Source organism: Sparus aurata, unplaced genomic scaffold (genome assembly GCF_900880675.1).
Source record: "Sparus aurata unplaced genomic scaffold, fSpaAur1.1, whole genome shotgun sequence".
NCBI lineage: Eukaryota > Metazoa > Chordata > Actinopteri > Spariformes > Sparidae > Sparus > Sparus aurata.
In genome coordinates, this window is record NW_022045111.1 from 171,884 (window position 1) to 183,118 (window position 11,235).

An 11,235-nucleotide genomic window follows, 5' to 3' on the forward strand; every position below is an offset into this window, starting at 1 on the left:
CCAACGTCATGCTGCACATGTCTAGGAAAATATATATGCAACATTTTCTACACTGCTCCACAGAGAGTTGACTAATGAGGTGAGGTGTCAATTTCTTTCTGTAAATGGTTTTCTTACCGACTCTTCAGTGAGTTCATGTGTGTTTTTTAACCTGGTGTTTTTATGACAGGTAATGAACACATCTAACACAATGAAGAGCATTTGGGAACACAAAAGCTCAGGTATTTAACAATATTCTCAGTTTTAGTAGGAAGTCATCTGCAATATATTTGTAAAATAACGAAACAAAAAAAATTCAGATTGACCTGGAGCTGCAATTGTGGGTGTCTGTAATGAAGGTCATCACTGGATGCTCGTGGTAATAGTTTCTTCAACTTGACTTCATCTTCTAAGCAGCACATGCAGTCTGCACAGTGCTGCTGGAAACCTACACAGCTGCTAGTGCAGCGTAGGTAGCACCACAAAGTGTTCTGATTATGATTTTAGTTGGGCTTTTTAAAATATATTATAGACATTTTAAGCTGAACTGTAAATTATGTCCCAGGTCTCAAGAATCACTGATACTGACACTCAATTTTATTTTTTCCAGCCTCCCCAACATCATGCTGCACAGCAGCCTACATCTTAACTTCATCTGATTGTGTGCACAGTAACGCATTAACATGGAAGCCACTCTGTTTCATCAGATAATCAATTAAAAGAAAAACTGTATCCGGACAGCATGTCGGCAATCCAGAAGTCAAACTTCAATCGGAAGTGTAAAGAGCTTTTATGTGCAGGTGAGTTTAATAGATGTATGCTGGTATTAAATACACTGTTTTATTTGACTAAAGACTTAAACTGAACTTTAATTAAAGCCAGCACACACATCGATGTACAACAACGGTGAAATAAGAGCAAAGAACATTCCTTATTCACAAAGATAGAATCCCAAATATTATGCTGCAGTGGACCAGACCGCGTGACGTAATGCATCATGATTGTGTTACAATGGCTCACAACTCACTTCTTCCTTTCACTCATTACAGGTGACTGGTTGTACTACATAAGGTACACTGGGACAACTTGCTCAATGGGAGTGAAGGTCCTCTGTGGGGGAAAAAGAGGCCTTCGATGAGGCTCACATGAGAAGTGGACACTGCGGCCGCGGAGACAATCTCTCAAAGGTTTTACTGTCCTGGAATGTCGGACATCAATTTGTGAGTCAGTATGCAGCTACACTTTCCATACACACTGCTGGTCTCTCAAAGATATTGCGGTTGATAAAAATCACATTTTAACTCCTTTTTTTTATAGATGTGAAAGATGCATGGGAGGGGAAAAATATCAGATATTCTGCTCCAGATGGTTAAGAGATGAGGTGTCAATTTCTTTTTTTTTAAATGGTTTCCCTACTGACTGTTCTCAGTGAAATCCTTTATTTTTGACATTACCATGTGTGTTTTAACCTGGTGTCACACCATGATTGTGTTACAATGGCTCACTAGAAGTACAAACACCCAAAATAAGACTCGACACAGAAGATGACCTGCTTTGTAAACGGAATAATTTGCAACTGTTATTGCAACAATTATTTGACTAATATTTTTTTTGGTTGTCCAGTTCAGATTGGCTGCTGAGGTCTCGATGGTCTCGCAGGAGCTGTGCCAACAGCCCAGATGCAGACGGGACGCACCGCCTCCTCTGGGCCGGACGTGTTTTTTAAAACACTACAGTCCTTTTGCTGTTGTGGCAGGAAATGTTCCTGTTTTGTTTGACAATAAAGGAAAACTGATTCTGATTGTGGGGGTCGTCACTGAAGGTCATCATTGGATGCTCCTGCTAATGGTTTCTTCAACTTGATCTTGTCAGAAAAGTCAAAAGTATCTCATGTCATTTCTTTTCCAATACATCTTAGAAGAACACAAGGTGTTCTATCCAGCGTACTCCTGCAACTCTGAGCTCATCTCGATGTTCACCATGCTGTAGTTTCTCTGGACAAATGCTGTTGCAATAATCAAACATTTCAAAACATCGTAATTTAAAAATGTTGAGGACAAAGACGAGCTCTTTCTCTCTGTTCTATGTTGCTTTTATTCTTTTATTTTTATACTCTGATGACCTGATGCGTCTCTAGCAGCTGGTCAGTTAATCACACGTCGCTGGTTGGATCCCCGGCTCCTCCCGTCCACATGTCCAAGTGTCCTTGAGCAACAGGCTGAAGCCCAAACTGCTCCTGATGGTCAGACCAGCATAAACGTTTTTTATATATACTTTTATATAATACTTTGAAATACTGGTCATATCAGTCATTAACAGATCCTTTAAATGTTTACACTTATTTTCCTGAGATACCTGTAAGATATTGGACGACAAAATACTGTTAAATCACCTCATTGTTTCCTCTTAACACTCATATTTTTATCACTGCTTTAGAAGAGAAGTGATGAATGTCGACTGATTCTAAACAAGGTCACTGACACCAGTTATTCACTTGAGCTCAACATCACAAGATTCATTTTGTGTGAAGATTTAATCTTCATCTTTCAGGATGTTTCCAGGCTCCTTGTGACAGTGAAGAGATGCAACAATGGCTGTGTCCAAATTCAGGGGCAGCATCCTTCAGAGTGCGTATTTGAAGTGCAATTACGTCACTAAGCCGCGTGAAGCCTGTCCAAATTCAAAGTGTGCTCCAAAAGCTCCCCACACATGCCTCCTTCTTCTGCCTGTTTGCCAAGATTCATTGCGCGCCTAAAGAGAAGAAATAGATGAATAAATAATGGCGACCTCATGTCGCACAGATCTCTCATTTAAATGTAAGTATTGTGTTTATACTCAGTTTTTATTCACTTTAGCGTCAAACGCCAGATATGTTAAACTCCAAAGGACCTTTAAACCTCAAAATATCAGTTAAAATACGTTGGTAATGCTCAGCTTGATGCCTTTTACTTTCAACCATTAGACGTTCAGAGGTTGACTTATATCTTATATCATATTGTGACTGTGGAGATGTTAGAGACTCGTTTTACTTCAGTACATAAATGGACCAAGATGATCAGATTCAGATCAGGCTGTGATCTGTGTAAAGTCTAGTTAAACGTTGGAATAAAGAGCTATGTTTATGATTATTATCCTTATGATGATTATATTATTTTGCTGTATTAGAACTCTTTTGTCTGTTTCACATTTCATCGTGCATTTACAGAGAGCAAACAGAGAAGCTTCATCACTGTCCGAGGTCAGAACAACATTAGCTCACAGGGTGAAACATTCCGCCGACAGGATGGGAGTAAGGCTATAATATATAATAATAAATAACCGATTTGTTAGTCCGGATGTCACTTTTTGTAAATCTTTGCATCCCTGTGTTAATGTGATCTGATGTTAACCTGTTATTTAGTTAATTTATGAGTGATTTTTAAATTATTTGTTCATAATTGTTCATTTTATATCATTCATGAAATAAAATATTGTTGTATTGTTACACGTTGTCTTTTCCGTTCAGTATTGACAGGTTAAGTATAATTTATAACAGCAAACAGCATCAAGTGCTTCTTTTCAGAGACAACAAGGGATTGAATGTTTTCTTTTATTATTAAGGTCTGAACATTTACAACTATTTACAAAATTACAGCATAAATAACTATTTACAGATTCTTATTCACTATTAACAAAAACAATTATCATTGAAAACAATATTAAAACAGTTAGAGATGATGTACAGTAACAGGCTGAGCAGGAGTCCCTGCAGTGCTGCTGGGCTGGATGGTGTCAGTGGGACATCATCTGGGTCGGTACTCAGGGTGTTTGGGGGTCCAGAGTCTCCTCTGTCCACCACATCCTCCATCAACTGGGTCTGCAGTTCTGACTCCATCCACGGCTGCCAGGTCACTAAGTATGTTTTAAGTAAGAGGCAATTTCAATAATTATAATGATAATAATAGTATGATAATAATTTACCAGGCTGACGCTGCCTGCAGGTCTCTCTGAAGGACCCGGCCTTTGCTGGTGGTGAAGGATGCTGCCCCTGAATTAAGACACAGCTAGTGTCTTTCAACAGGAAAGAGGGTGATTGACTTTGGGTAGCAAAGTGCTCTACTGCTTGAAATTGAACATTTCTTCAGGGTAGAAATGTTGAGTTTTAAGGGGGGAGGTGTTACCACCCTAGAGGTCATAAATGTTTCTATTTGTCTGTTTTTAATATCCCTCTTTTACCTGTGTGAGTATGAGTGTGTGAGATTGGTTGCAGGTGTGTCTGTGATTGTAGGTTGTCCCTGGGAGCTGATTGGTTCCTGCCTGGAAGACAAGGGTTAAAGGGCCGGCTCCTCTCCAGTTTCTGTTGGCTCCCCTCCTCTGCTGTCCAAGACAGCCAGCATTGTGTGATCGTGGACAAAATATGTTTGTTGATAAAACTATTTAAAATGCTTCGCTGCTGGTGGTGCTTGGGGGACGGGAAGAAGGGAGTCTCACACTCTTGTTGCACCAGGGTTTCCCCCGGGCCCTGGTCGTAACAACATTGTCACGGTGACCGTCCTCCTGTTTCATTAACGACCGGACCAGCAGCAGCAGATGCAGCGTGCTCATGGCTCACCTATCAGACCTGCATGGCCATTGGTCAAACATCCGCTGAGCAGAAATCAGCTCTCACAGCCTCAGTACAATCATTACTGTGTTAGTTAAAAGTGTAAAACTGGCCAAAAATCAGCTGATGAGCTGTCATCATTGATTGACAGCATTTCTCTTGTTTCTCGTGTTGACGAACTTGACCAACCACCTATCAGATCAGGGGCCAGTGAGTTTTTCTGATGAGTCATAGTTAATATATGTGGTGATGACGCTTTTATTGTGAGGGTGTGTACCAGATGTGTTGCAGCCCTCACAGGCTGAGAGACAGAACCAGTTTGTGATGAAGCATCAGAGTGTTGAGGAGTGTGTGAAGCTCCGTCACATAGAGCCTCCATCAGTGAGGTGAATCCTCAGAGGACATCAACAACTATGGAGCTTCTTCCTCTCGTGTGTCTCTGTCTGCTGAGCTGCTCTGGAGACGGTAAGAAAACTGATCATCATCACTGACACTTTGTCATTTCACTTTATTTCATCTCAACAGGAACAATGTGGAAACATGCACTACTGCTGTGTGTGTGTGTGTGTCTGTGTCTGTGTCTGTGTGTGTGTGTGATAAACTTTGGTTTTGTTCTGACCTGGAACCTTCTGGATGTTGTGTGTTGGACTTACTGAATAAACTGATGTTGTTTACTGTCACAGAGGAAAGAAACAGAAAACATTCACATTTAATTGAACATTATTGATCATGTTGAAGTGAAGATTAAATACATAAATCTTCATGTGAGTCGAGACTCAGAGATCCTGAAAGTGTTTGGACTTGTTCTCTTTTGTCACAAACCAACGATCACAGCAGCTGGAGGTCTGATAACTGACTCAGGGTCAGCTGGGAATCTGTCTCAGTGTAACATCTAGTTTATTGATTATCAGCAGCAGATTGATTTGTGACTGTGTTTATCTGGGTATGATTATTTTTATTTTATTTATTACTCTAAGCTACCACATTCATATAAAACCAGAGAAGTGTATGTTGTTGTCATCCTCTCATCTCACCTTCACACTCATCTTCAACAATGTAGTAAAACCTGTTTGTGTGGTTTGAGTTGATCTGGGTGAGGAGACGTCGTCTGATAAATGATAAGAGCCGTCAAACAAACAGGTTCTTAAAATGTTTCCTGGTTCTTGTTTCCGTCATGATGACTGGAGAGCAGCGACCTCAGAGATCGAGCTGTCAGAGTTCACACAGAGAGAGAAGAAACTTTCAGCTTCGTCCAATAATAAACCAGAGAAACATCAGTTAACACAATTCTGATTAAAACCATAATTCTGTTCATAAACATAATTCTGTTTGAAAACATAATTCTCTGTCATGTGAAACTTTAATCTGATGTCCTGAGAAAGTTCAGTGAACGCATTTGAATGACAAAGTGAAACAACATGTGTGTTCAGCTGTGGAACAGGATAGTTTGGTTAGTTGCAGAACCGCTGCTAGACATTTGGTGCCCTAAGCTGAATTCCTTTATGATGACGCTGCATTAATTTAGATATATGAAGAAAAAGGATCAGTATAGAAAGAGACAAAATATTCAAGCAAAGAATCTTATACCGAAAAAAATTATAAACATTTAAAACTGAATGCATGCAGCCAAGCAGCTTTATTACTTATCCATCAACTATTTGATCAATCTAATCTAATCTAATATAAAAAGCATGATCGAATGAGTTGCAATATTTCACACAATTCAACAATAATGTTTGCTTTATATCATTCATGAGAACATTTTATATTTATATCTTACTTACAGGAATAAGAGCAAAATGATACAACTAACACAAGACTACATTTCTGAATCTTAAACATTATTTTACTATTTAATTGAATACAGCTTAAATGTTAGAAGAGCATTTTGTCTTCTACAAAATGTTTTTTTTTTTTTTCACTGGCAGATGTCGTCCATCAATGGCGTGCACAGCCTTTTTGAAGGGCAGGGGCAAAAACAAGGGCACTTTAGCGTGTGTTTTGGCTCCAAAGAGGGCACTTTAGAGCGTGTTTTGGCTCCCAAAAGGGCACTTTATCATGTTTAAACCAGCCAAGGGCGAAATTTAGTGTGCTTTGCCAACCAAGAGGGCACTTTGGCATGCTTTTTTGGTTCCAGAGAAGGCACTTTAGCGCACGTTTTGGCTCCCAAAAAGGCACTTTAGCGTGTGTTTTTCAACACATGCTGTCGTCCATGCCTTTGGATCCTGACATAAATTCAAAATAAACGCCAGTTCATGTTGTCATGTAGCTTCTGTCACATTCAACTGTAACTAAGCTAGCTGCAGCAGTAACACTAAAAGTCTTCAGACTTCACATTATCAAGAACCATTTTCTGTCTCACTGCATCTGACACCTCACCAAATGTGTGTGAGAGACTTAAGCCTACATTCTGCTGAATCCTACTGAATGACGATCCTAAAGAAGGTTGTGGGTTTATTATGCATTGCAAATGCCAAAACATGCATTCTCGAATGACACTATGCTAGGTAAACTTTGCTAAATGCCTGGCTAAAGACTATTAACTGCACGCTACCGGTAATAAATGGTCTAAAGGGGGGGGGGGGAATTGTTAGTCTACCTTGTGCACTGACTGCTAACTGTTACTGAGAAAGTATTGACCACCATCACGTCAAAATAAACCATAAACTACTGCTCAATATCTAACGTAAAGTAACAGCTAGCTGGCGTCAGTTACTTGTAAAATGCAAAGATAATGTTTAACAGTAAAATCTCAATTTAGCTTGCACCTAAATTATCACATTTGAGTTTGCTAACATTAGCAATAATGTCAGCTAGTTCAGGGTGTATGCTGGGCTAACCAGGGCCACTGCCAGGGATTCTGGGTCCCATGAAAAGAAATCTAAATGGGCCGGCAAAAAAATTGGATGTGGTTTTATATAAAACTATGCATTTTCATGATATTTTTGACTATCATTCCCATACTTGTGAAAAGAACAACATGACAGTTACGTGGTTACTGCTCACTGTCTCCCTTGTAGTCCTGCATGCAGCTCTAATTTACCTCCACAGCTGTAGACTCACAGGTGGTGGCTTTGGGGTGAAAAAATACATATATGAGGCAATATGGTCGATGCGATTTAATCTTCTGATTGCCAGAAAATATAAACATTTCTTTGATTGTATTGAGTCACACAGTCTGCATGCACCAGAAATGTTCTCCTCTGTTTCTACTGCAAAGCAGGAGGGTGAGAGTCCCAAACTACTGACGTCAGACATGCAGTTGCAGGCAACCGGAAACAGAAAACCGCCAGCCGAAGTAGTTATCTGTCATGGCAGCCCCCATAGGCTTCCGAGGAAATGGGTAGATAGGAGGCGCAGGCGCTTGAAATTCACCAAAAACAGAGAAGAAGAGACAGAGCATGCGCATAAAGCTCGCACGCTGTAAACAAACAGACAGTAAATGGAGAAACCGAACACAAGAAGAAGAAGATGAAAATAGCTAGTGCAAGGAAACCAGAATTGTTTGTGTGGACCATTAAAGAGGTCGAACTGCTGCTGCGACTCACACTCAACTACAAGGCGAGTAAGTTGCAAAAAACATGAACACAAGCACGAAGTCCGCCATTGTTGTTGTTATGAGCCGTCGCGGGGTTCAGAGGTCAGAGGCAAAAGGTCGAGGGGTGGGGCGATGGCGTCATCGTTTCAGAAAGTATGCAGATTCAGTGTCCACACCAAATTACGAGGGCTGCATTTTCTGATTTTTCCACCCTGAGACCCGTTTTCAAAAAAGTGTGTTTTCAAGATCCGTGTGGACGATCGGCCAAAACGATGCACAACATGTGGGTTTCCATAAAAGAGCGTTTCCGTCTGGACGGCCTCTAAATGTATTTTGTTTCGCTGTTTTGTGATATACATGCCTTAAAGTGTATAATATTTCTATACTGAAATAATATCAGCATTATAATTATTATGACTATGATGATTTTTCATAATGATATTGTTGGTGCCCTACGCACAGTGCGTGATGTGTGTGGTGGGAGTGGCGGCGCTGGTTAGTTGTGTCTTTGAATCCAGTCCAATAAATCAAGTTCTGACATGAATAAAACTACAACTTCTCCTGGTGTTATAAAGATGAACAGTTTCCACAGCTGAACACATTCTGTAACATTCAAACACAAACGCTCAATAACAGAAACCTGATTAACTTTACTGTAAGATTAAATATACTTAAAATATGTCAGTACAAGCTCGACACAACCAAAACTATCATGTTAGAGGAAACAGGTGTTTGAGTTTTTGTTGTGTAAAGTTGTTATCTGACTTTGTTTCCTGATGACTCTGCATGTTAACATACTGACTAACATGCTTTTATCTTCCAGCTGTCAAAGTGGAAGAAGACAGTGATGCTGTTTTAAACTGTTCAATCAGCCCCAAGAGGAACCTCGCAGGAAAGGTTTTTGACTGGAAGAAAGATGGTCAGAAGGTGTTCCTGTATGATTCAGGCAGTCCAGACCTTCGAGGTCAAGATGAGCAGTTCAAAGGTCGAGTCTCATTTTTTGAAGATCAACTGCAGAACGGCAACGCCTCCATAAAGATCACAAAAACAAAGATGGCCGACAGCGGGAACTAGAGCTGTGATTTTCCAGGTTTTGAGCTGGAGTCAACCATCCATCGTTGAACTTGTTGTAGGTGAGTGCTTTCATTAAACAGTTAAAGATGTCGCTCATTTACTGCTGCGACTGGTTCCAGAGTCCCAGATGGACTTTTGTTCAGTGGTCAGAATCCACATCTGGCAGGGCCTCGAGCCCACAGAGCTGCAGCCACATCTGGAGAGACCACCTCTGTATCAAACATGCTGATATCAGAGACACACTGCAGATTATGTCTCTCTGTACAATGAAGCTTCAGCCATCTGTAGGAGATGAAATATGACTTTTACACAGTATTACCTGTCTGTTTCAAAACTATCTAACATGTGTTTGTTTGCTTTTCAGATCCAGTCTTAAAGGATAGAACCAATGAAAACATCCCAGGTGAGTCCTGATTGTGATGACGTCACTCTCCACCTCTACATGTCTCTGTAAATGTCTTCTCAGGCCTGTCAGTCTGAACACTTACATCTGTGGGCCTGAACCTCTATTATGTTTAAAAATAATACAGTTCTAAAAATAAATACATCAATCCAGTTATATCTTTCACAACCTTTTCTTGGCAGAATTTCAACTAACTTTATGTCGAATTTTTCTTTCAGGCAGCACAATTAAAGTATTTCACACTAACGTGACACATTAGGTGTGTTTACCTTTAAACACTGTTTTATATCATATAACAATCTTTATTGTACAGTTTAACAAATTCACTGTATATGTGCGTCGGCCTCAGTCCCATAAAATGCTGCTGGAGGCTTTTATTGTGTTTTTCTAAACTGTATACAAGCAGAGTGTAGATGAACAAAATCACAGTATGACATTAATAATGCTGAAACTGTCTCTTTATAATTTATTGTTCATAATGTGTTCTCAGGTGCAGCTCCAGAGCCATGTATCAGGACACTTGATGAATCAAGGGACTCGTCTGTGCTGCAGTGTGAAGCTCACGGTGTTCCTCGTCCTACATTAAAGTGGGAGGACAGTGATAGAAACACTCTTACTGCTGAGGAGACACAGATCTCAGAGAGAGGAGGTCGTTTATACATCACTGTCAAGATTACTGTGACCAAGAACGACGACTATCGCTGTGTAGCTACACAGGAGACACTCAGCCATCAGGTTGCTGCTGTGACGTCTGTGTTTTTCGAAGGTGAGATTCTTCTTAGTTGTGATTTTGATATCAGGATTTAAAATCACTATATGTGATATGCAGTTATATTCATTAACTGAGGACAGTTATGATGCTCATTGAGAAGTCTGTGCATCATGAATCTCAAAGTATCAAACTGCAGAAAACTTTATTTTACTTTACTTGAGTCAGAACAGTTGTGTTGGATTGCAGCAGATTCATGTGTTCAAGGGATGCACTTTTTATTTATTTATTTTTTTATGACCGATAACTGTCGCTCATCAACCGATTAATAACCGTTATCACACGGCCAGGGGCATTGATAGGCCTGCAGTTTTACAGGGGCACAGCACCCCATAACCCCCCCCCCCCCCCCCCCCATCCGCTCACACACACATACACAAACAAACACATCCTCATTATATTAGTGCCAAACAGACAAATGCACTATGAATCTGAATAGTCTTGCGTCTGACCAGTGTCCTCCTCAACAGATATATCTGTTTCTATGGAATCTGTTCCCTCAGTGTGATGAAGTGATGGTCCCTCATGTCTTTTCCCTCTCTCTCGTCTGTCTCTCTCCTCCACTTCCTCAGACTTGACTTGACTTGACTGTCCACCTGCATCTTCTCCTGCTTTCACCTGTCACAGGAGCTGTCAACTACTCCATTCTGTGATCATAAACTGTCTGTGATGAAAAATAGACTCAATGTGAAATTTCATCTGGAATTTTACAGGGGGGCACAGCGCATGTTTACCGGGGCAAAAGTGTCTGGCAACGCCCCTGCACACGGCTCTTCTTAATGCTGCAGAAAGCCCCATTCACTTGAATGGGGCTTCCCAACGGCGGTCAGTTGCTAAGCATTTTTGACTGTCGTCAAGGAAAGTGGCCTTTTTGCCTCTGATTCGCGTAT

The 11,235-nt window shown here is 40.5% G+C and overlaps 2 long non-coding RNA genes across 2 annotated transcripts; both read left to right on the forward strand.

Moving 5' to 3' along the window:
- Positions 1-1,183, forward strand: LOC115577717 (uncharacterized). Its single transcript, XR_003983262.1, has 3 exons — positions 1-79; positions 170-779; positions 1,029-1,183. It is a non-coding gene; the product is annotated as an uncharacterized LOC115577717 (long non-coding RNA).
- A 7,747-nt stretch (positions 1,184-8,930) lies between these two features.
- Positions 8,931-10,626, forward strand: LOC115577716 (uncharacterized). Its single transcript, XR_003983261.1, has 3 exons — positions 8,931-9,232; positions 9,538-9,576; positions 10,067-10,626. It is a non-coding gene; the product is annotated as an uncharacterized LOC115577716 (long non-coding RNA).
- Positions 10,627-11,235: the final 609 nt, after the last annotated feature.